This window comes from Cyprinus carpio, chromosome A24, assembly GCF_018340385.1.
Source record: "Cyprinus carpio isolate SPL01 chromosome A24, ASM1834038v1, whole genome shotgun sequence".
Taxonomy (NCBI): Eukaryota; Metazoa; Chordata; class Actinopteri; order Cypriniformes; family Cyprinidae; genus Cyprinus; species Cyprinus carpio.
The window spans coordinates 10,996,444-11,023,462 of NC_056595.1; the positions used below are offsets into that span (position 1 = coordinate 10,996,444).

The 27,019-nt window shown below is 38.5% G+C and overlaps 1 pseudogene; it reads left to right on the forward strand.

Moving 5' to 3' along the window:
• The window catches only part of LOC109052319, a 73,108-nt pseudogene that overhangs the window by 41,071 nt on the left and 5,018 nt on the right, over positions 1-27,019 (forward strand).

Below are 27,019 nucleotides of genomic sequence, written 5' to 3' on the forward strand. Positions count from 1 at the left end.
AGCTGAGGTCGTATTAAACACCATATGCTTGTTTTTTTTTCTCCCCAAAGAGCAAGAAAGTCTGCTGTTTAAAATGTTGCTGCAAAACTGTTTGCAAGCTCATAAAATGGTTCAGTGTATGTCAGGGACAACCCAAAAAAAATATGCGTTGAACAACGTACACAAATTTGTACGTATTTGATATTTCAGGATAATTCACGTTTCGAATCAGCTGGTGACATTTCTACTTGCGTTTTTTTTTTTGCCATATTGGGTTTTGTTAAAGTGCATTAGGAATCACAAGCGGTGTCATGTCACTTAGAGCTCTAAGTTTCAACAGACCCGCTGCCCGCGGGCATGACGCTCCTCTCTCCTTCATTCGGTAGCACGCAATAGTGCTTACATGCTCCGCGAGATGAGCAAAAGGAATAATTAAAGAGGTGAAATATAGTGGGATAAGGATTTAGGGCAAATCCTATTGTTTAAAGCGGTTTCATTCCATTGAAACATCTTTTTCTTTTACACACTTTCTTGGAGGCCTGGTTTACACCCCAAATTGGTTTTTCGGTTACATGCGTACACATTCCGTCTTGTGTTTTCAAAGGCCAAAGCAAAGCACAATGCAGGCAGCGAACAACAAAGACCTTATGATGTACGCGCATTGTCTTTAAATCACTTCATTTTGACGGCGCTGCCTGCGCAGCATTGTGCTTATCAACTTCAGGGATGCAGCTGCGGGCGGAACAACAAAAAATGCATTTTTAATAGCAGGCAGAACGGGAGTGTAATCCTCAAATCTGCCTTTTCTAAAAACATTTCTTCGTTTCTAATACGGACGGAATTGCTATCGAAATCAGACTTTAAATGAGGCTGTAATATGATGTGGATGGGCCAACTCTGTACCGTCGTCCACCTTTCCTCACTTTAAAAGTGCCCCCTCATTCCCCCCTCATGCTTTTACTGTCAGTCAAAGAGCACTCTTTCTCCCTGGCGCATCAGGGCCCGGTGGTATTGATTTTTCCACCCACTGAAACTACCTCGTGAGCATAAATTTTGCATTAGACACTAAGGGGAAAGCAGGCGGGGGGACAGGACCTGGGGCACTGGGCACATGGGAGGAAAGGAAGACAGATATTGGTGAGAGAAATATGGAGATGGTGAGCACAGGTAATATTAGTGTGTTAAAGTAGGTGGTGACTGCAAAAAATAACTACATTTAGCACATTTAAAAAATATACTTAACTGAATGTAATGTTTTGGACACTTAATTGCATGTAATTTCCAATTAATTAAAAATGTATTATAGTTTAGTTTGTATGCCATGTATTTACATATGTTTGTTATTACACATTTGTAATGATGAAGTAGCAATTAGTTCTTTTAAAATATTATCTTTAAATGTAACTTTAAATGTTTAAATGTAAATAGGTTTTTATGTTTTACTTGAAGAAAGAATACAAATAAACAGTTTTAACTATTGAATTTCCACCCAAGACACTTTCTGAGGCTCTGTAAAACATTTTTATCATAAAACTCTCTAATTTTACACCTTTTCTCTCTGGAAGTCAGCCCAGAATTCCTTTAAATCCCAGCAGAGCCCATTGCAGTAATACACTTTGATCAGACATGCATGTCAGACAGGGAGCTTTGTGGTCTGATCCCAACAAGCTGTCCACTTCAGCGCTATAAACACTCAGGGCCTCTCAACTGCAGTCTAACCTCTTTTCCATTTAGCATTGTCTGATCCCAATCCAAACTGCTGATAGGGAATCATGTAATAATGTCTGCAAAAAATAATATGGATCTTTATTTTATTATTGTTTTTTTTTAAAGCCAGGCCTTTTCTTCATTAAAATTATGATGTATATATCTTATACATAAGTAACATCTATATAAATCAGGAGACATCTCATTAAAAATCATTAAAAATCCTTATCGACCCTAAATATTCAAAAGATGGTGTATATATCCTATATGTGTGTACCATCTATATACAAGAGGAGACTGGGGCTACTTTTCACAGAGACTATATCTCAGTAACTATATGGTTCTATACAAATTTTCGAACAATTGTTTTGCATATTAGTTTCAAACATGTATTTTCAAACATCTAGTTCAAAATAGTTCAAAATGTTTTGTATTTTTGCCTTTTTTTAGTCATTGTTTTGTCTTTGGTTACTAGTTTTAATATTGTTAACAAGTTACCAAAATCACACTCTTCCACATATATCCTAATACACTTGAAATCCATAAATGTTTCACCCAAGCTATTCATTCTTGTTTGGTTTCGTTATATTGTTATTAGGGGACCAATCATAAAATTATTAGTAATTTCCTTATCCAGTTTCACTCAACAAATGTTGTACCCAAGAATACCATCTTACATCTCTTGTTCTGTTCCTTTGACTTGTTTTTACACATCTTTCTTCCACCACAGTCGTTTCCCACAGAATTAATTAACTTACCGTTACTCACTTTGCCCTTGCGATTGGCCTTTAATTCACTGCACAGCCTGTGTGTATGTGTGTGACTTCATTTCACTGTCACTATTATTTCTAAAGTGGCCTGCATCATTCAAATTTAGCAAAGTGTACTATTTTTAGTATCAGTCACTTTGTCAGGTCTTTAACAGGATTAACATGTCAGTCAGTAAGACAATAAGATGCATGCAGATAACAGACTTTTAAACTCAATTATCAGTAAATCCTACAATCAAACTATATTAACACAAATACCAATAACCTAACTATTTTTACACACAGATTAGTCTCGTCAGGTGGACGTCCCCAGAGGAAGGGGTGTTGTATGGGACAGACAGACAGCTTTCGGTATTGATGAGACAGGTGGATACTCTGCTCTGCCCTGCATACTCTCTTTGATACTAGAAACAAAAATAGTGCTATCACCCTGCAGGTTCATGATGACCTCTGCGCTGACCTCTGACAATCAGACGCTCCATGCTACACACACACTTATTCACATCAAACACATGACAGGTGATTTTTACACAGTTTGGCGCACACACGTACACAGGGTCACTGAGGTGAGGGGAATGAGCTTCTGTTAAACAGAGGCGTCTCTGTGATCTGTTCTAGAGAATTCTGTTTGCTACTACTTTGCTTGAGTTCAGGTTGGTCTCAAGAAGGAAGAAAGAAAAAAAGGTACTAAATTGGAGTGGCTTCAGGTGCAGGGAGGCAAAACAGAGCATCCATACGTGAGGAGGGTCACAGAACCTGTCAGGACGGGCCTCAGCTTCATTTGTGTGCCCCACTGAGAAGGTTGTCAAGTATTATTTCAGAACTATGAACTTCAGAGGGTCTGACAGGCTTTATATGTACCCTCTTTACTTTTGCTTATGGCGTAAAAATTAATTAAATAGTCTGGTAATCTACAAATCTCTTTAAATGAGAAAAAGAAAAGCACACTGTATATAGTGAACTAAATGTAGTTGCTTTGTCCAAAGGAAGTGCATTTATTATTTGTTTTTATTATATTGACATATGATCCATGCTAGCAGAGTGGTGGAGTATGTTGTGATTTAGTAACTTTATGAATAAAAACAAATAAATAAATAAAAAAATAATAATAATTATTATAATAATTATAATATATGTATATATATATATATATATATATATATATATATATATATATATATACTGTATGTAGGAATAATAATAATATTTAAAATAAAATAATTTAGTTAATATTAATAATATATATTCTAAAATAGGGATATTAAAATAAAAAAATAAAATACTTTATTAAAGTACACAAATAAGTTTTTTTTTTTTTTAATATAAATATATATATATATATATTTTTAAATATAATGTACACTACTTTGGGATCAGTAAGATTTTGTAATGCTTTTGAAATAGACTCTTACACTCACCAAATCTGCATCCAGTAAAAACAGTAATGTACAATTAAACAGAAATATAATTACAATTTAAGATAACTGTTTTCTGTTTGAATACATTTAAAAATGCAATTTATTCCTGTGATGACAAAGCTGAATTTTCTGTCACACAGTCCTTTAAGTATTTTTGTGGAAACTGTGACATACATATGCATATATATATATATTATATTTATATATATAGTCATGGCCAAAAATATTGGCACCCTTGGTAATTAGATCAAAAAAGGCTGTGAAAATTCATCTGCTTTGTTAATCCTTTTGGTCTCTTATTTAAAAATTTCACAAAAATTTATCCTTTCATTGGATAATAAGAATTTAAACAGGGGGGAAATATCATTATGAAATAAACCGCACCCTTTTATTCATTACTTTTTGAAACCTCCATTTGCCAGTTTAACAGGTCTAAATTTTCTCCTATAATGCCTGATGAGGTTAGAGAACACCTGACAAGAGATTAGAGACCATTCCTTCATCCAGAATCACTCCAGACCCTTTAGATTCCCAGCTCCCATGTTGTTGCTTCTCCTCTTCAGTTCACTCCTCTCATTTTCCGTAGGGTTCAGGTAAGAGGACAGGAATGGCTATAGCAGAAGCTCGGGTTTGAGCTCAGTGACCCATTTCTGTGTTGTTTTTGAGGTTTTTGTTTGGGTTATTGTACGGTTGGAAGATCCAAACATGGCCCATTATAAGATTTCTAACAGAGTCAGTCACTTACTGATTTTTATCTGTTGGTATTTGATAGAATCCATGATGCCATGGATGTCCAGGACCTCCAGCAGAAATATAGGCCCACAACATCAAAAATACAGCAGTATATTTCATTGTACACATGGGGTACTTTTTTTCTCTGGTTTCAACAAACCCATCTTGAGTGTTTGCTGCTAAAAAGCTAATTTTTTAGTTTCATCTGATCATAGAAGCAATTCCCATGTAAAGTTCCAGTCCTTGGCTGATAACTGAATATGCTTTAGTTTGTTTTTGAATGAGCTGGGAGAATTTTTTCTTGTAACCCTCCCAAACAACATGTGTTGATGTAGGTTCTGTTTGACAATTTTTCTAAAGGTTTTCTTAACCAGAGGCTCAACTATTTTCTGCAATTCTCCCCTTGGAGAGTCTTTAGCTACTCAAACTCTCCTTCTCACCACACATTAGGACGATATAGACACACGTCCTCTTCCAGGCAGTATTTGTAACATTTTTCTGTTGATTTGGAAATTCTTAATTATTGCCCTGATGGTGGAAATGGGAATTTTCACTGCTCTAGATCTTTTCTTAAAGCCACTTCACCAATTTGTGAAGCTCAATTATCTTTTGCTGCACATCAGAAATATATTATTTGGTATTTCTCATTGTGATGGATGATTAACGGAATTTGGGCTTTGTTTTCCCTCTTCTTTATATTTCTGTGAAACAGGAATCAATACATGTTTATAATCATGCTGGAGTGCTCAAAATTGAATTTGAATGTGAATATGAATGTGAATATACTTCAGAAATATTTTACTCATAAGAATTTATAGGGGGGCCAATAATTGTGACCAACGAGTATTTGAGGAAAACATTCATTTCATAATGATATTTCCCCTCCGTTTTAAATTCTTATTATCCAATGAAAGGATACATTATTTATTAAAGAAAAACACACACAACCACAAAATCTGTTAACTAATATTTCTGACACTAATTTTTTTTTTTGGTTGTCAGATAAAACATTAAAATAAATAAATAAATAAATAATCCATTATTCTAAACTTTAAATTGTGGTATAAATAAATCATGGGTGACATACAGGTATATGCCATTTTCATTACTTTATTTTAGGTCTAAACATGCTGTCTTAACATGCCCTGTTGTCCATATGAGAACTGCTAGATTCAATGCAATACTATTGTTGCCTTGCATCCTTGAATTTTCTTCATTCTGTATATGCGTGAAATTAATCTGCTTTATCCAAAATGGGAAGCGGTGTTTTCAGTGGAGCTGAACAGAACAATGCTGTTGTTGCTATTATTACATGTGTTTCCATTAATGCAAGAAAGAAAGCAAGTTAGTTTTTTTTTTTTTTTTTACAGTAAAGTCAAGATAGCAGTTGAAAGTGCCCTGGATGTGAGAATGTATAAAATCCAGGCTAGAAACCAAATTCACACGTCATGCGTTATGTTACCATTGTTCAGGTGGTTATAGAAGATGACTTATGTTACCATGCTAAAGCATTGTCTGCTGTCCATGTCCTTGTGTTCTGTTCATATAAACACTCCAGTGATGTCACAGCATTGCTGCTCCGTATTTGTGCATGCATTGTGTTTCAATGCATTCAGACCTTTGTAGCTCTGTCATTGCTCTCGCACCTGACTCTTTAACTCAAGGTCTGCATCGCAGAAGCACACACAGCCTCCTCTTTCCCGCGCAGTGAGACTGGGTCTGTTTAAAGGAAAACAGAAGGTTAGCAATGTTTCGTAACGAGATGACAGAGTTTATAAAGCATTCGCTCTCAACCACAGTTTTACCCGCAGTGCTGCCCATATAATAGGGCCACATGGGGCTTCTATCTATGAGGCTACAATCCTGTTCCTCTCTCTCTCCCCACCCCACCCCGTCTCTCTCTATTTGTTTTCCTTTTCTTTATATTCTTTTGTTGTTCTGTCTCTTTTTCCGGTCTCACGACTGCTGCGGGAGGAGACCCTCCCATCACCTTTGATCTTCCCCTTGGTTTCGATAATATTTTTGACAGGATTCAGGCTTTCTCTTTTCTTCGTCCTTTTTTTTCTGTCCTCCTCCTATTCTTTTTCACTTATTTTCTACTTGTAGCAGCTCGCTCGGCTCCCTCTATGGTTGTGCGAAGGAGCGCCACATATATACACCCGGTCAAGGCCTGCGAGACAACTTGCCCCAACATTTCAAGTATGAATTGGACTCTTGGAATTTTCCCTGGCGCAGATAATATATATAATTCATGCTGGGGTGTGAGAGTGGTGTCAATGTGTCAGGCGATTGAAGAAATTTAAAAGTGGGCTGTTTACTGGTCGAGAGACACACTCTTTTTTTTCTTTTTTCTCTGAGTAGGGGAGAGAGAGCTTGTGGTTCATCAAAACCTCGCCTGTCTGTCTGGTTGTGATGCACGGGGAGCCACACTAATCAAAGAAATGTCAGCACCAATGTATTTTCTTAGTTATCTTCTGGAAAAAATTATGTCCTGGTTTCAATTATTCATCTGCATCAATTAATTATGGTCACTTCTTGTCAAGTACGCTGTGCACAAACACATGCTTGACGATAACTTTACGATTCTCGCTTTGTAGCTGAGCATCGATCCATTGTTCAGATATTTTGTGATTTATTTTTGGAAAGCTTTTGGCAGCGATTAAAAAAAAACCTGATGTTAGTAAACTAGACATACATACATACATATATATATATATATATATATATATATATATATATATATATATATATATATATATATATATATATATATATATATATATATATACACACACATACATTTTTAATAAATATACCAGGATGAAGTGAGATTTAAGCTTAAAATATGAAAAAAAAGAGAAAAAAAATCCTCTTTGCCATTTACTGTAGGTAGTTACAAGTGAAGTTAATAATAATAAAAAAAGTCAAACAGTTTTGCAGGAAAACAAGACAAAATTATGGAAATTGTGCAGTGTGCATGAACAGGATAATTTGTGTCACACCTTTTAGTAATATGGCTGTCAGTCTCAAAAACTGTAGATTCAACACCTAAATGGATTCAAATATTGAGATATTGCAGTGAGATATCATCTCAGTGCCACAGAAGGAGAACATCTTGGTGGCCTGGTGGATTTCTGTTATAACTCAAAATAATGGTGCCTATAAAATGTGTGTGACATCTTGGCTTTAAGTGCAGTGCAGAAGAGGCATCTCTTAGATGACTTCGCAGTAAAGAGTTCATTATCTGAACATTGAGCAGAATCCATCCACAAATCTTCAAACCTATTCTCACATAGAAGGTTCAAACAGAAGGTCACATTGGTTCTTTCTGATGTGTTAGCAGTCTGTTTTTTCCAGTGATGGCATTCATAAGGTATGTGAGTTGACTTTTTTGTTATGCGAGTCATCCTTCATTGAGTGCAGGAATAAGGCTGATTTTGACAAACATGAGAATGGAAGAAGCTCCTTTAAGAGTATGACCGAGGCCATCTTGTTCTGTCATGGATAGTATGGAATGTATAGGTCTTTTACAGAGTAAACTTGTTTCTCCGATCTCAGCGTGTCTGGCGAGTCAGAATATGGCTATATATGAATTGTATGGCACAATTTAGGCTCTACTGCTTTCTTATAAATAAGAAGTCTACCATGACTTCATGGGGATTACAACTAAATGTTTCTCTTCATGTACCACAAAAACATAAAGGCTTTGACATGCACTCAGAGTTTGTGTATTCAGAGAAAAAAATATAGGCAAGAGAAAACCATGGTACGTGGTAAAATTCCTTCATTTTTGTAAGAACCTTCACTGTATTCATAGATCTTAAAATTAATTTTCTTAACATTGAAAATAATTTAGTATTTTTGTAGATTTTTCCAATATAAAAATATGCTGTATATACACTACGGTGTAAAAAAAAAAAAAAAAAAAAAAAAAAGTGTAAGAAATCAATACTTTTATTCAGCAAAGACTCTTTATATTGTTCAAAAATGACTCTAAAGGCATTTATAATGTCACAAGATTTTATCAAAGATGCTATTCGTTATATGTTCTGTTCAAAGAATCGAGAAAAAAAAAAGCATACTTCATCGAGAAGCATATAGTTTCCAACTAATAGCAACTAATAATTATATACCCACGCATATTAAAATAGAAAACAGTCATTTTAAATTATAAATAAATGCAGCCTTGGTGAACAGACTTTCAAAAACAAAGAACAGTAGTATACATTCTAAAAACAAGATAATTTGAATTTCATTAAAAAAAAGTTAGACTTGCAAGACATGACTAATGTATTAAAACTCTTCAGATATAAATATTGAATTGTTTTTCTAATGCAATGTCAAATATTTGTTATAATACAAAAATCCCCCCTCCCGGTTTTGGCACCAACACCGCTACTCCAATACACCAATACTCAGCTCACCTTCAGCCATGATGCAGGGGGCGGAGCTCCTCTCCCACACTCACAAACCGTTCACAGCTTCTCCCTCGTGGTGGGCACAGTCACCGGCTCTCGCACCTGGTCTGACGGCTTGGACACTCCGCCCGGGGTGATCCTCTACTCAGTATTGCGCTGGCTCGAAGATCGCAGCGGAAATTGGCTCTCCGTCATCGGTGGGTTCAGGGTTAAGCTCCGCACAGTGGGGAGATGGTGGGCTGGGCTCTGGGTCGGGAGTGGTACTGGCGATTAAGTCCTGGGAACCGGCGGGGAATGGAGATCCATTTCTTGCCAGTTTCCACTCCGCAAAAGCAGTGAATTCTGCTCGAGGGCCATCTTCAGACGACGGCGCTCTGCACGCGGTGTTGAGGCTGGCATTATAGAACACGCAGAGCGCATCGTCCGGATAGTTGTTGAGATGGGCCACAGCCAGAAACAGTCTGGTATGACCCTCGAGCAATTTTTCCCCCTGCTCCAGCAGGAGGAGGATGAATTCGGGGCAAAGGAGGGTGTCCAAAGGGCACAATGGAAAGAAAACCGGAAACAAAACGGAGGGGAAACACACAATAAACTGTTTCGGTGTGTGTGACAGTTCTTCTGTCACACTACACAAGGAGTCTAGGAAGCCAGGAATGATGAATTCACAAAACAGGAGTCTTTAATAATCCAAATGGGGAACATAGAGCACATCGAAGACATTAACAGAAAGGACTAGGGCTTTAAAACACAGGATAATTGGGGAAACAGAGGTGCATGGAATAACTAATTAACAGGGACACGGAACACATGTGGAGGGAAAACACAACATAATGAGTCCAGGGGCGTGACATTACCTAGGGTGTGTTAAAATGGCTTCTCTATTGATTTTTGAGCTGCACTTTCTAGTTTTATCCCAATGGTCCATGATTAGATTTTACTGCTAAGAGTCATGTGAGACCCTCGTATTACAGTTTTTTTAATTGATAGCATCATTTTGTCCAATCTGTAGTCACATTTTCAAAAAACTATACATAATTAGCACAAGATCAGTCTGTTCTGACCATACCTTTAACACAATTTATGTTGTTTTCACACAATATTCAGTAATTTAACACGTTTCTAAAATGCTTAAATTTTCTTTTCACATAAGCTTACCCCCTCCCAAAATCATAGATCTTTCTTGATCACTGGCATCAGCTACCGTGGAGCACCCATCCACATCCAACCCCCACCCACTGGTGAGCAATTTCAATCAAGGTTCCAATTGAATTTCTGCATAGAGGACCCTATTTTTTTCTATTGTACATTCTATAAAGTAATGACTCATTCAGTTTTTAGACAGTATGTTCCCAAGAATGAACACATTAACACTTAAAAATGTAAAATGGGTTTCATTTGAAGGTAACTAAATTACAAAAAAACAATGTATTTTTATATTGTCTATATGCAGGTAGAACTGAAACGTATGTCAAACATGTACAAGAAAGTAATGCAGTTTTTGTAAAGCCATCAACTGTTAGTATTTTGACAGTCACTATGCTATGATTGACTATATGTTCCTACTGGATAGAAAAGTAGTGCTAATGTTTTGTCCGAATGACTCGATTTTGAATTGGGATTGATGTGTTTTGATAGAGTTAGTGTACATAGAAAAAGGTATTCAGCATTTTGAAATGTAGAGTTTGTATTTATTTAACAAAATGTGGTTTGGGACAGAAAATTAACTATTTGGCTAATTGTAGGTGTAGGTGTAGATGTAAGTGTGCTGCTGTGTTACGAGTTTAGAAAAAGTACTTTAAGTATTGGTAAACGCTTGTTAGCAACTGAAAAAAAACTGTAATCCAAAGAGAGATTGGCACTGGAGACGACAGCATCATTACCTTGCCCTTCACTGTGTGTGAGAGTGAGAGAAAGAGAGGGATAAGTGTGCATGTACTGTATGTTTGTGTGTGTGTGTTTGTGTCTGTTTATATATGTTAAGTTGAATAATGCATTTTTTTTCAGCTGCTTTTTGTAAACACTAAAATAAAGAATAGTTACAATTAATACTGTAATTTCATCTTTCTAATTAATGAGTTGTCATCTTGTTACATTCTCACAAACATCAGTTTCTCTGCTGTGAGTTGTGCTCCAAGAGATTTTTAAAGAGGAGAGGCCCATTTAAGAATTATTATAATTACTTTAAATGATGTCTAAGAGTCCTCAAGATGAGATGGAGGACGCTTTTTGACTTCAAAACAGTGGAACATCTTTTTCACAGGACAGTCCTTACCTCAGATGCTTCTTGAAGTCTTCTGCTTGGGCTGTTCAATAATTACAATGTACCAGAAAATATACTATGTAATGGCCAGCAATCAGTGATTGTTCTGCAATTACAGGCTAAGGAAAGCTATAAGTGGAACAAACACTATCATATTGTCCAGGCCAAGGGTTTACTTTTATTTGTAATCATAATTCTTGTGATTAAATATGATGCTTATGTTTTGTTGAAGGTGATTTGAATTTTTTTTTCTCTTGTTTGTTTGTTTGTTTTTAATTATTAGTTTATAAATACTTGGCAAAGATAGTGATAGAAATCAACATCTTTCTTCCTCTTTTTCTCATCACAGCTACCTCATCCTTAAACTCTCAGCTCCAGCATCTTCAACAACTCCAACAGCTACAGCATCACCAGCAACAGCATCATCATCATCAACAACAACAGCAGCAGCAGCAGCAACAACAACAACAACAACAACAACAGCAGCAGCAGCAGCAGCGAGAGCGAGAGCAGCGTGAAAGAGACCAACAACAAAGAGAACGTGAACGAGAGCAGCACCAACAGCTCTGCGGTCCAAAGCATCTCCAGCCACCCAGCCATCATCAGCTCACTCCCTCCAATTCAATCACAAGTCTCTGGACCTTCTCCGGGCTCCACCTCCACCTGTACCTCCTCCAATCATAGCTCAGCCAATCCTCCCCAGTCTCCGCCCCCTCACAGGCAAAACCAATCACCACCTCACAGTTTGCCGTCACCTGTCACACCTCCTCTGCAACTACAGGTAAGATTAAACGAAAATTAAACCTTATTTATTTTATTTTATTATTTTATTTCATTTTATACAATTAAAGTAATTGGAGAAATTTACTTAACACTTCACATTTAAAATAATAACTGCATTTTTCTGCATTCATATTATTACAGTCAAGAACTTGGTGTTTTGATCTGGAAAAAAAGAGAGAGAGAAAAAAATAAATCCTTAATGTGATATCGAAATAAATTCCTCATATTTCCAGACAGCCGTAACCTGCAATCTTCTTTGTATTGCTCCTCACCCCGTTCAACTCTTGTTTACACACTAAAAGTGAAGTTATTTAAAGCTATAATATAAGTCGACTCGTGATGGGGAGCAGCTCCAGAGTGCTGCATGGCATGGGGGCAGTCGAGACTGATCGACTCAATGTAATGACCCCTAAATATGATGTCGCCTCACTTAAAGAACTCATTCTTCTACATTATTCACAACATGTCTGGAAGAATGGAGCTCTAGAGTGAGACGAGGTCTTGGATGAATGTTAGAGAATGGGGCAGTAATTCAATTGAATGATTGAATCTGTCTGGGGAAATCTTGGATATTACAAATATTGTTTCTGGAGGAGGTGCCCGTTTGCCAAGCCTTTCCCTGAAAAAGAATGAAAATTGAAAGTTTATTGTTAAGAGTTGATCCCAGCCATCTTGCTAGCGACAGCAATAGACTATTATTGGAAATGAAGAGCTGTGGAATATTGAATTACGAGTAATGATGCTTTTGGTGTAATTTCATTTGAAACAATTTTATGATAATCACTTATTGACATGTTGTGAAAATGTATAGTATATGCAGCCAATTGAACCAGATTAGTTTTCAACATATTTTATTTTTGCAAATAACATCTTGCATTGGAAAGTCCAAAGAACCATATGCCAATGTTGTCTGGATAATATGAGTTTGTTGATATTTTATTTTGTTATCTGTTATTGTCATGCAGGATTATAAAATTGAAACAAACCCCACAGATAGCACACATGAGTCGCTTTGATGTTTTTTAAAGGGGCCATGTCATATCAAATTTGCTTCGATTTTAAATTTTCATTAATAAGAAAAGCTTTTTCAACTACGAAAATTTAACTTTAAGCACTCAAAATGTCCTTAAAATGAGCATTTATTGAAACTAATCTACAAAAAAAAAAAAAAAAAAAAAACTGCAACTTTGTGTAAAACTCAAATATGATAAAAAAAATACTAACAATATAATATATGATCTGACCCCTTTAAATTTTCATATAGCTTATGTTTTAAGTGACATAAGTGATCTTTTCATATCTTCCTCTCTTACTCTGTCTGTCTATCCATCTGTTCCTCCTCTTCCTCTTCTCATCTGGCTGCCTGAGTCAGTCACTAAAACATGCCCTCCTTCCTACATGTCCCAGTGGTTTCATTTCGGTTTGAGAGAGGCCAGGGTTGCCCCTCCGTCCTTCCCTGCATTCATCAGCGTCACATCCCTTATTGCTCTGTGCTGTACCACAACCCCACTTCCCCTTCCTCCTTTTTATGGCTGCCATCAGTTTAGTAATTTATTTCACCTTCTGTCCATCTGCCCAGCCTGTATACTCACTAGCTGGATTCTATGGGGCCCCACACTTAATGGTCTCCAGAGCCCAGAACTAGTGGTTTCTGTGGGATTCCTTAAGAAAGGCCAGACTGATATTTCTTCATTTGCAGTTGAAGCATACTTGGTTCGATTTGTCAAGTTATCATCAAGCCCTTCTGATACATGATTCAGAAAAAAGTAAATGAGAGAGTGTGACATTGGGGGCTTCAAAAGCTTGGCTTTAATGCGTGATGTTGGCAGCCTCATTTGTTGCATGCAGGGTCTAGATGTTTGTGAATTGTTCTAAATGGAAAATGTGTATCTGATGATATATGCACAGATTTTAATATATATTTGTGGTTGTTGGTTGTGTACAGTAGGTTTAAATGACTTTTAATAATTTTCAAAGTCAGAGAAAATGTCTGAAGTGAAGTGACATACAGACAAGTATGGTGACCCATACTCAGAATTCGTGCTCTGCATTTAACCCAGTATTGAACACACACACACACACACCGTGAACACACACACACCCGGAGCAGTGGGCAGCCATTTATGCTGCGACACCCGGGGAGCAGTTGGGGGTTGGTTAGTACAGTTCAATCCTGATATAAGTTCACAATAGCACAAACAAACCAACAACCTTAGGGTTAGGAGTCAAACTCTCTTACCACTAGGCCACGACTTCCCCTGATACAATGTTAGAAACATCTTTAAAAAGTTGCAATACTGCTTATCAGGATTTTAACCGTGGCAAAAACTGCATTTGGACCCAGGACAGAGACTTGCGGAACACCCTTCGCCTAGGGTTTGTTAGTAGAGCTTCTCTACAGGTTTTTAAATATGAGTCCTGTTAGCAGGTGAAACACTTGTACTTACCAGGGTTTTGACCAAGGCAAAACTGCTTGAGGACCCAGGACAAAGCCTCGAGGAACTCTCTTCACCCGGGGTGTGTTAAAAGAGCTTCTCTATTGGTTTTTGAGCTGCACTTTCTGGTTTTATCCCAGTGGTCCATGATTAGATTATACTGCTAAGAATCATGTGAGACCCTCTTATTAATCCAAAGAGAGACTGGCACTGGAGATGACAGCATCATTACCTTGCCCTTCACTGTGTGTGAGAGTGAGAGAAAGTGGGGGGGGGGGGGTTCCCGCTTCATGGGGGTCCACCTTACCACTTAACCATTGTGATTGTGTGATGGGTCTGCAGGTGGGGTGTGCAGTTGTAATTGGGCTTATGTCTATGTCTGCTTGAGAAAGTTACGAGCATACTTCACCAGAGTGCTGTTACGAGTCTTTAGGGGCAACCACAGTTATACACTGCAAACACCTTGAGAATTTTGAGAATGTGTATTTCCAGGATCTGTCATAATTATCCCTTCTGGACACACAGGTACCACCCCGCCCTCTTGGTTTCTCTTGCCTCCCATTCCTATCTTTGGGTATAATCATTTTAGTAAGGGAGGGCAGACAGGTCTCCTATTATCTGAAGACACCTAAAGGCCCAGATAGAGGCCTTCTGTTGCTGAACTGACAACATGACAGCGTGTTAGCATCCCACTCTGATAATACCACAGTCAGTGTGTCCAGTGTATGAAGCTAAGTGCTCACCGCCTGCACTCTCTCCCTCTCCCATTCTCCATTTTTTCTTGTCTCAACTCTTTCTTTATTTGGTCAAAAGTTCAGACAGGGTTTTTTTGGAGGTCTCTGACCCTGAGTTCCTTTAGACAGTTTAGTTTTATGATTTTCCAGTAATGTTTTTCTGTAGGCAGTAATGTTTTTACACTAATTTGAGTGGAGATGCATGCTTGTTTCTTTATTTTAGTTTGACAAAAGTCTGAAAAAACTAGCATTAATAATGACAACTATCACATAACCTATATTTGGATCTCAGTTGTGGTGACTGCATTATTTAAACTTATAAATGTACTGTATCTATGAATAAAAAAATAAATAGCAGTATTTAAGTGTTAATTACTTAAAAACACTACTGAATGATGACCCTATATATTTGCTGCTGATTTGCTTTTGTCCATATAATGTTGTTTTAGACCCAACTGACTTTTATTTTATGGAATATCTAAAAAGGTTTGAAATGACACAAAAGGGTGAGTAATGTTGATTTTTGGGTGAACTATTAGGACCCTTGCTTCTTTTATTTAGCTACTCCACAACACTGTATCAAAAATCTAAATATTACTATGGCAATCTTGTGATACCAAAGTTTAAAAATTCTCCATCCATCTCCACTTCTCTTTTTGAAAAACTGATTAGTTTGCCTAATAGCAAACTCTAACAACAACAGAAAAAAAAGGAAGAAGAAGCAGGGAAGGCAGAGATGGGCTGTTGTGACGACAACCAGACGGTAGAGATTATGAAATTTGCCTAAGTGTGTTAATTGGCTGATTAGCGGGGTGGCTGGATTTGTAGGTGCTGATTGATTGGAGCGATGGGGTTTCTCCACGCTGAGGGGACTCGGGGATTTGAGGAGGAGGGGGCAGTTCGGTGGGCAAGCCGGTTACACCGGAATTGATCTTAATTAGATCTGAGAGACCTGCCACAGCAGAATGGTCACAGCGATTAAAATGAAAAACAGGAGAAATTACTGATCAAATTAATCATAATGTCAGCATAACAGCTGTAGGTCTGCTGTAATTTGCCACTCCACTGGCTTACATCAGCCCTGAGCCATACACACATGCACACTGATCTGTGGCACAGAGGGAGAGGTGGGAGCAGGGCAGACCGTCCATACACACACACACACACACACTGAGTCAAGCACACTGATATAGGCACATACACAGTATATACACTCACATTGTGACGATTTTGTGACAAATGGTTGTGCTGTTTTTTGTGGAATCTGATACATGATACATTTTTAAGGATTCATTCCTTTCATTGATTCATTGATAGAAGGTCAAATGAACAATATTTACTAAAAAAACAAATATTATAAATATATATATATATATATATATATATATATATATATACAGGGGTGAGTCGTCAATATGCTGAGGCAGTACAGTACATTAGCCTGTAATTACTGTTATATATATATATATATATATTATATATATATACATACATATATATATATACAGACATATATATATATATATATATATATATATATATATATATATAATATATATATCATATATACAGTATATATACATATATACAGTATATATATACATATATACAGTAATATATACATATATATACATATATATATATATATATATATCTATATATATATATATATATATTAACAGAATTACAGGCTAATGTACTGTACTGCCTCAGCATATTGACGACTCACCCCGTCTCCTCTCTTCCCATTCCTAACTTTCATCACTCTCCCCTTGCTCACCTAACCGCCTTTTCAACTCTCTTTCACTCGTTCATACTTTTCCTCAACCTCTCTAGACTGTACTGCACCCTTACTTGTCCATCTTTTACCCACGCTTTCTCTCCCACTCACCCGTCTCTCTAAGACACACCCCTCCTGATGTACTGATGTGTGCCACAGGAGGCTCAGACCCACGAGTGCTGCAATTACACTGGACTCTTCTCCTCCCTCCTTTCTGTTTCTCTGCTCCTCTCTTCTCCTTTCCTCTCATCTACCCCCCTCTATCTTTGTCCATTCTCCACCATTCTCCACCATTCCCCAGCAATCAGCCATCATTAAAGCTCGCTCCTGACAATCCATCCTTACCAAGGTCAGGCACCCTTCCATCCCACATATGCTCATGGACAGACACGTATACACACACATGGTGTTTTTGTTTTTTGTAGTGCCCCCCAAAACCATGCTGGTTTTTTCTCTTGTAATGGCCCTCCCAACCCCCGAGCACTACTTATGTGGTTTTTATTAAAATAAAACAGCCTAACTGTCCTTCATTTAATCCAGAGAAAGGTTTGGCGTTGATAAGATTGTTTGTCAAGTTTGTTATTTCATGTTTGTCAAGGCAGTCTCTTATAGTCACAGAGGTTGCATTTATTTGATTAAAAAGTAAAAACAGTAATATTGTGAAATATTATATCAGTTAAAAAAAAAAAAAAAAAAAATAATAATAATAATAATATATATATATATATATATATATATATATATATATATATATATATATATATATATATATATATATATATAATATATATATATTTTTTTTTTTTTCCTTTTTTTTTTTTTTTTCTTTAAATTTATTTATTTATTTTATTTGAATGTATCTTACAATTAATTTTATTCCTGTGAGGGCAAAGCTGAATTTTCAGCAGCCATTACTCCAGTCTTTAGTGTCACATGGTTCTTCAGAAATCATTCTTATATTCTGATTTGGTGCTCAATAATCAGTTCTTATTATCATCAAAGGTGAAAACAGCTGTGCTGTGTATTTTCATGGAAAACATACTACTTCTTTCACGAACAGAACAGCACTTATTTGAAATCTTAGTAGTAACACTTGTAATAGTGAGATTATAAATGGCTTAACTATTACTTTGGATCAGTTTATTGTGTCCTCCCTTAATAACAGTATTAATTTCTTTCAAAAAGCTGATTTTGGTAAATGCCAGATGGTTCCTGTTCTCAACATGAAATCAGAAAATACAACTGAATTTATCCTGTTTACTTTTTAATACACATTAATGCACATTAATGCCTGTTTAGTTATCTAAGAGAAAGTTCTCCTTCTTAAGCAACATAAATCACTCATTTTTCAGCTTGTCACCTCCAACCACTTAGCTGTGGAGCACTTTTCACAATCCAATCAATTCCGACAGGGTAAAGTCACGCCCCACCCTAAATATTTTCGTATTGAATATCCCATTTAACTTGGTAGAGTAGCTACATAATATAAGTGTGTTGCAGTGTATCATGTTGACATTAATAATGTGTGTAACATTTTGTACAACAGGCTGCCTAAATAGTGTGTAATTAGGTTGTAAGATTGTAATGTAGGATTTTTATTGTGTTTTGTTAATTATTCAAATTAAGTAAGATTTTAACATAGTACTCTATATAACAGAAGTTCACTTTTATAGCAATGAAACATCTAACCTCTGTCCTGTTCTTCTTTTTTTCCTTTCCTCACTTGTTTTATCCATGCCATGTACGGTCTCTCTATGATCTCATCAATTTTTTTCTTCATCCTTTTCCCCCACTCTCACTCACTCACTCACTCACTCACTCATAATGCAGCCCACTCACTCACTCATTAATTAATGCAGCCCAATAGACAGCCCTTCTTAAGAAGGCAGAAAATTGCCTTACATAACGAAACTCCCACTGTATGAAAATACAAATGTGCACTGGTGACTGAAGCAGAAAATAAGACTATTGCCCATCAACAGCAGCACAGCGTTTGGTATGAATAATTATAAAGCATGTGATGCAGCCAGTGAAGAAAATCTGGGTGCTGAAAGCAAAGCAACTTTTTATTTACCCAAAATGAGGGATTATTTTCAGAAAAAAGAAAAGGTAGCACTGGGCCACCTAGTAAGAAATAAAAATCTTCCAACTGTAGACATTTCAATATATACAGTGACAATTTACAATAAGTTTTCAGGTATTGTAAATTAAAATTTTCTGCATGTTTGGAGTAAGCAATTTTATTGAAAATCCTCTATGATTACAATAATAAAAAAACTTTAAAGGATAATGAAGACTGTGACTGTAAAAACAGAAAAGAAGTTGACTTCTTTTTACCACAACAAACTGTAAGATTATTACTGTCATTCTGTTTATTTCTCAATCTGTCCTCACATATTAGCTGGACCACTTGATTTAATCTAAAGAAATTAAATGTATAATATTGTTTATTATATTGTCAAATTTTAGTGTTTATTTTACCATTTTAAAACATAATCTTGACTGTTTTTGAGATGTTAATGTTTCCCATTCAGGTTGACAGGAGATGTATGACTATTGCTTAAATAAATAAATAGGTGGGAATGTAACCAAGATGGCCTCTAAGTTAACTGACTGCCCTTAAGGGGACTTTGCTATTTCTTCATCTCTCTTTCTCTCTCTCTCTTACTAAATATCTAGGGTAATCCTCAAGGTTCTGTCCTGGGCCCCATTCTGATCTCATCATTCATACTCATACTCATACAACCATACAAACTCCTCTTCTGCCTTGCCACAGCATTTATGCCTTCATCATCCTCCCTTTCACAAATATAAAAAAATAAAATAAAAAATATGGTATACTAAAACAGGATAATGGTGTGGTTAAGGAAAACACATTTATAATATGATTCAACACTTGTTAAGCTTGTTCTGACCCCTGTACATTGCAGAGAAAGCCACAGGGAAGAATCTGATGAATGTTGTCTCCAAATGTTGTCAGTTCATCACTCCACTTAGAGTGTATGAGTGTGTGTGTTAAAGTTTGGTTGAGTTTATTTGCATGTGTGTGTGGGCATATAAATTGATGTGTGTGTCAGGTTTGTGTGTGTGTGTGTGTGTATTATCGATCGGACCTCTGACCACATCATAGCCACAGAGCCCTGCTCAGTCACCATTAATCTCTGTGCTCCGAGTTCTCAAATGGCAGCTGGCAGCCCCAGCTCCAAACTCAACCATTTCTCTTCATTAGCTCGGCTCACTCTGAGACGCCATATGGAGGAGTAATCATTTACCATTATTCTAGTTATGAAACTCACACACAGCTGATGCTGGACTTTATTGAATAGAGGCCATCAAAAGATCACCAGCCATTGATTAAGCCAATATTAAAGTCATTCAAATGCTGGATCTGTATGTCAAACAACAGCAAGTGAAAAGAGATGGCATTCTGTTTAAATGCCGGAGAGGAGAATTTGACATGATGAATTAAAATAGTTGAAGTTTCCTCAAACAGAGACACGCTGTTCTGTATTTTTTTTTCACTTAGATTAAGACATACAATATTTAGCTTTCAGTCATTTAAAGACAAACAACCATTCATCATCTTACATTTGATGTTTTCATTATTTTTATAATTTTTTTTATCACAGGAAATTACAGGGGAGATTGAAAAACTGATGGAGACCTGGTCTCAGGTGGGCATCAGAAATGTAATATCAACTTTTCACGAAACTGATGGTCTCTTGTATAATTCTTACTCTTCGGATATTTTTTCTTACGGATATACTAGTCAATAGTCAGCAGTTTTGCTTGGAACTTTAGTTTTGCAGCAAACATTTTCAATAATCAATCAAATGGAAATGCGGCCAAAAACATTTGGGGTAATTTTTCAATAGAGAAAAAAAGTAAAAGATGGAATTTGTAAATATATAAATCAAAATACATTTATTTAAACCATACTGGAGGTTAACCAGGACTGCCTCTTTGCAGAGAAAATAGAGCAAGGATGATTGATGGCTTAAAATTCCTGTAAAGATTTTAAGGACCATAGTTATGGAAGCAGGATTTTATATAATGACACCAAAAGCAGTTAATTATGCTTGGTGTTAATGAGTCACATGATTGACGGTCAGCACTGGGCAGTCTATCATAACTTTATAGGTACGTTTGTCATTAATTTCCTTCCATGTTCCTCTGTCATTTGCATTCAGCCCCGTTAAACGTGACCCCTTTTGCCCCCTCTTTTCCCAACAGTTGTGCTTTTTATCTGATTAAGTACAGCATTTAAAATAGCCCTCATATGCATGTGTGAAAATGATGCCCTTTATGCTGCCACACAGTTTTCAGAGCAATGCATCATGGGAAGGCTGACCCAAGACTTCCAGCTTAGCTTCTTCAACTTTACAGCATTGTACGTCTCTTCAATCCCTTTTTATCTTCCTCTAGCTTTTTACTCTCTCATCTATTCTTCCCTTGAGTTGGTATATTTCTGTTTTTCTCTCAGCTATTTATTTATTTGTCAATAGGAAGGTGAAATGGGGCTCTGTAAGTAGCATTGGTAGTGTGAGGAGAGTCCAGAGGAGATGGCAGGTGATGTGCTCCAGGGGTCCAACAAGGGAGCTGAGGTGTTTGGGACAGTCTAATGGTGTTTTGATGTACCCGGGCTGAGGGGAGGCTCCAGGCTGGGAAACGTGGGAGAAAGAGAGAGGTTTTTTTGAAGGAGGTAGCATAAGGTCTGTAAGTGACGCTGGGGAGACTGTGAGCATGCTCAGATGTGTCACTTCTGATTATGTCCACTCTCTATAATGGGAGAGACGGAGCGAGCAAGGGGGAAAAGAAAAAAGGGTGAAACAGAGGTGTGATCGTCTTAGGAATAGATATGATGCAAAAACTATATTCCTTTGGCTTTTCTGATTTTTAATAGCAGTCCTTGTCCGATCTGTCCAGACACTAAATCTATTGTCTACTGTCCCATTTAACTGACAAAGAAAAACTGCATGTTACAACCCAACCACCCCATAAAAAAAGAAGAAGAGATTTGTTAATTATTATTTATTTTCATAATTATATTAATAAAATGGTCTAAGCATCCTTTACATTTAGGTTTTGTGTGTGTGTGTGTGTGTGTGTGTGTGTGTGTGGTGTGTGTAGAATGATATGATTTCAGATAATGAATTAAGTTTTTTTTTTTTTAGTTTTTTCTGCAAAAACAATTTTGTTTTGGCTTTTTATTTGTTTAATAGCAGTCATTGACTGAAGCCATTGTATATTGTCTTATTTAAAGCTACAAAGTAAACCTGCATATCAGTTTACCCAGTTTTTTTTATATTTTTTTATATATATAGTGTAGGATGATACAATTTTCAGATAATGTAGCCTGAATTGCAGTATTTTTTTATTACCTAATTAGCTATTTTTAAGTATTTTTTCTTTTAGACATAAATCTAACAACATTTATTGGGGTTTATTTAAGAACAAGTTTGACATTGAGGTAAGAAAAATCTTAATATAATTAATATAATACAATTATATTATAATATAATATAATTACATTTATATTCTGTGAAAACAAGTTCCCTTTCAAGGGAACTTCGAACTGCGTCCTCTAGGAGTCGCTATGGGGAACACCTCGTCGTGACCCGTGTCTGAAGCATACAAATGAAAAAAACACCAACGAGTTGGCCGGCGACAGCCTCTGACGTCACTACCGGTGCGACTATAAAACAGGCACCGGGGGAAAACACGTCATTCTCTTCTTCGTCTTCACTGACTGTTTTGTTTGAAGCGTGCATCTGAGAAACGACCACGGTAAGAGCGATCTTTCTCTGTAATTATCATGGCATCCACTACCAAGGCGTTTAGACAGTGTGTACATTCTTGTCGGCGTTATTTGACACCTGATGACACACACAGTCTTTGCGTCTTTTTTTGGGCGAAGAGCACGCACAAGATGTCCTTGAGGGGCGGTCTGCGTGCATTGCGAGTGTTTTTCTATGAAAAAGCTCCGCTCTCGTCTGTCTCTCTTTTCGAGAAAAGAGGGACAGCCATCTGCTTCCCGCGGTTCAGGACCCGCCGCTGCTGAGGCACGGCGGAGAATGAGCTCGTGGGGATCGCAGGTAGATATCGACTATCACTTTAAAGATCTACTTCCCCATACAAGATCTACGGCGGCAGACGAGAGTGAACTTCAGGAAGAAGATGTGTGTTGTCATTAACACTTTCTGATACTGAAGTTAGTGCTCTGCTGGGTTCTGCCCAGGAAGAGCAGGAGATGTCTGAGGGGAAAGAAGCTGAGGCTGAGCCTTCTCAATCTTCCTGCCCTGCGTATGCGGAGCTGTTAGAGGTTATGGAGCGCGCCACGGCAAAGTTGGACTGGCCATGGAAGCGTGCCAGCAAAGTGATGCCGCGTGGTCGCCTCGACGAGCGTTATTTGTCTGACCATAGCCATCCAGCCCAGGTGAGCCTTCCCTTTTTTGCCTGATTTACACACAGAAATCGAAAAAGAATGGAAGAGGCCGTTTTCTTCTCGCATCCATCGGTTTCAGCATACGAGTTATGCCAACATCGAGGGGGATGCGCGAAAGTGGCTATGAGAAGATGCCCCCTGTAGAAGAGACGCTGGCTAGCTATCTCTCTGTGTGGAAAAACATCCTCTCTTAAACCTCCCTCTTTGCCATCTAAGCCCCTACAGGATACATCCCGCTTAAATGGCAGAGCATACGCAGCAGCAGCAGGTCAGGCTGTGGCTTCGTTGCACACCATGGCAGTGCTTCAGGCTTATCAGGCTGATCTGCTGAAGGACCTGGATAAAGGCGAGGGCCTTTCAGCTGACCAGGTAGCCTAGCTGCGCCGCACCACATACCTCTCTCTCCGTGCTACCAAGCAGGCCGCCTCCGCCATGGGTAGGTCTATGGCAGCCATGGTGGTAACGGAGAGACATCTGTGGGTGAACCTGGCAGACATCGGGAGGAAGGAAAGGGGCTTTCTTCTCGATGCTCCGGTCTCGCCTTCCAAACTTTTCGGTACCTCCGTTGAGATGGTGGTCGAGAAGTTCAGGGAGGCAAGGACACGCTCGGCTGCCTTTAAATCCTTCATTCCACAAAGGTCCAGGTCCGAGCCCGAACAACATAGGGGTCCTGGCCCGTCTCGGTCTGAGGATCAAAGACGGGTGCAGAAGGCTAGTGTCGCGGCTCGCGCTCCTCCCCCGCCTGCGGGTGGGGGTAAGAGGAATCGTGGGTCACGAGGACATAAGCAGGACCTGAGGGATTTGATTCAGACGAGGCAGCGTACTCGTCCGAATCAGAGCGATACCTAGGTAGCTACTCATTCCCTTTGGGTGGTCATTTCTGTTTTTATCCCTCCCCTGCCTAATTCCCCTGTAACCACCAGCTCTCCACCTGATCGAGGTTAGGTGGAAAATTCTCGAACATAACAGTCTCCTATTCTGGACCTATGATGTTTTGGCTGGTTCTATGTTCATAGTAACCACCTTACTGATGGTCCGGACTAAAGGAGGCTCCCCTTGAGCGGGGCTCCAGTACAGCAGGGTGGGTGAATAAAAATGTACCCTTCTGTATATGTTTATGAAAAATTGCTGGTGGTTATGTGTCTACTAATAAACTCTGTGAGTTTCCTTTACAGTGCTAAGCAGTTACGGCATGTACTAAACACTCGTCAGCACGGCCGTCCCGGCCTTGTGCTCTGGTTTAGGCGACCGAGATCACAGGTTTCTGCGGGAGCCTCGCTGATCATCAGACAGCACTGCAGGGAATTTCATGGATGTCCAGCCAGGTCACCCTGAGGGGCCTTCTGGCTGTTTAGTGGTGCTATCGCATCCAGCGGGAAGTGGAGGTGGTAGTTACAGAAGACTTCCTGTATACACTGCCTCAGGTGATGCTCCCCCTCGCCAGAGGTGTACAAGATTAACGAGCTTGCCTCTCCCGTGCGGTTCAGCGCCTCTGCGATGCTTAGGAACCTATAAGTACACACGCTAAGCTCTGTGTACTTTCTGGAGACCACATGGTGGTCAGTGTGCACGTGAACACTTTGCGCACTTTCTAAATCCACGTAAGTGGTAAGTGTGCACGGAAGACTATGTGCACTTTCTAAAAATCCTGTACGGTAAGGGTTACGCGCTCCGCCTCGTTCCCTTTCTTGAGATGATTAGACCTTGGTTCCTTGGGCTCCATTCAGCCAGTATGTATTTGTTTATACACTTCAAGCATCGCTCCCCTCAATATGAAGGGCTATTTGGGCGATTCTCATGGTAGTTTAGCAGCGCTCCCCTTTTACAAAAAGGGTCGCCTATGAGCGCGCTACTCTGAATTCGGAGTTCTCTTCTCATATGAGATTGAGTTCGCTGTTTTTCCCCAGAGCGCTCCAGCTGTATTTGAAATGCAAAACCATTTCATCTATGAGCTGCTCTATCAGAGTGCCACGAGAGCCCCTCCTTAGAACAGTATTTGAAAATCCATGATATGGTAAGTGTGCACGTGAAGTCTTTGCACACTTTCTGAAATCCACACTGTGGTAAGTTCGCACGCTAGTGCTCTGCGTTCTTTCTAAAATCCTATATGGTGAGGGCTTCGCGCGGTTGCTTCGTGCCCTTTCTGGAGCTGGTAAAAGCCCCGTTCATCTTGGGCGCCACTCCACCCATGTATCCTCGGATACCTATCTAAACAGGGTGTTGCTACTGGAGATCTGTTGAGACAGCTCCTTCAGCAAGCTTTTGAGGAAAGCAAGCTGTAGCCCCTGTGTGACAGGCAAGACTTAGTATAAAATACTAGGTTCCTAGCCGTATCCCTTTAAAGGAATCTTTCCTGATTCCAAGCCTTTAGCTCTACCACCGGGCCGAGGCCCTAACAATTAAGTTGGGTATGTAGCTTAGGCCTTTGGCCGTAAGGGGTATTGTCACAGACAGCCGTCTAAACGTCCACGGGGGCAACTCCCATTGAAATGGTAGAGTTGGTACTTAGTGTTCGCCATGATTCTGGCCTGCACTCCCCTCAGCATGGCGGCGTGGGTATACTGTTCCCCATAGCGACCCCTAGAGGACGCAGTTCGAAGTTCCCTTGAAAGGGAACGTCTCAGGTTACGAATGTAACCATGGTTCCCTGAGTAGGGAACGAGACACTGCGTCCTCTAGCTCCCTGCCATGCTTCGGACGCAAGCTTCAGACGAAGAAGTGAATGACGTGTTTTTCCGGTGCCTGTTTTATAGTCGCACCGGTAGTGACGTCAGAGGCTGTCGCCGGCCAACTCGTTGGTGTTTTTTCATTTGTATGCTTCAGACACGGGTCACGACGAGGTGTTCCCCATAGCGACCCCTAGAGGACGCAGTGTCTCGTTCCCTACTCAGGGAACCATGGTTACATTCGTAACCTGAGACGTTTTAAATGTGTTTCAGTTTTTTTTAAACAAGACAAAATTACAGATTAACCAAATTACAATACAAATATTGTTCTATAAATCAGATCATATGTATTCTCTTACTATGACATTTATTCCCTACATCTTGCCAACACAGGGTTTTTATTTTATTTTTATTATTATTATCTTTAGAAGTTTTTTTTTTTTTTTAGGTGTTTTAACTTTTTTTTTTTTACTGTAGTGTTAGCAGGACCATGTCCTTTGAGGCCTGCCTTTTCCTATTGTATTAGCAGAGAAAGCGATTAAGTCTAAATTTGCAGTCTGAACAGAACAGGCAGAAAATGAACTCTAGCTTCTGGAGTGCTCACTTTGATGTCCAGAAGTCCCTTGCCATTAGGTAACGGCAAGCTGTTTTCCCCCTTGTTCAGGAGATTACATGGGTTGTTGCTCCATCAGACCCCGCTGGTCAAACGGCCATTGCAGTCCTAGCAGAACTTAATAGAGTTTAAAATTTACTCACCCACTTTGCCATGAGGTGCAAAACTTTCTTTCTTTCTTTCTTTCTTTCCTTCCTTTCTTTCCTTCTTTCTTTTTAAGTAGTTAAAAAAAAAAAAGTTATTTTTAACTTTATATTTGTTTCTAATGGCTGCTGAAAA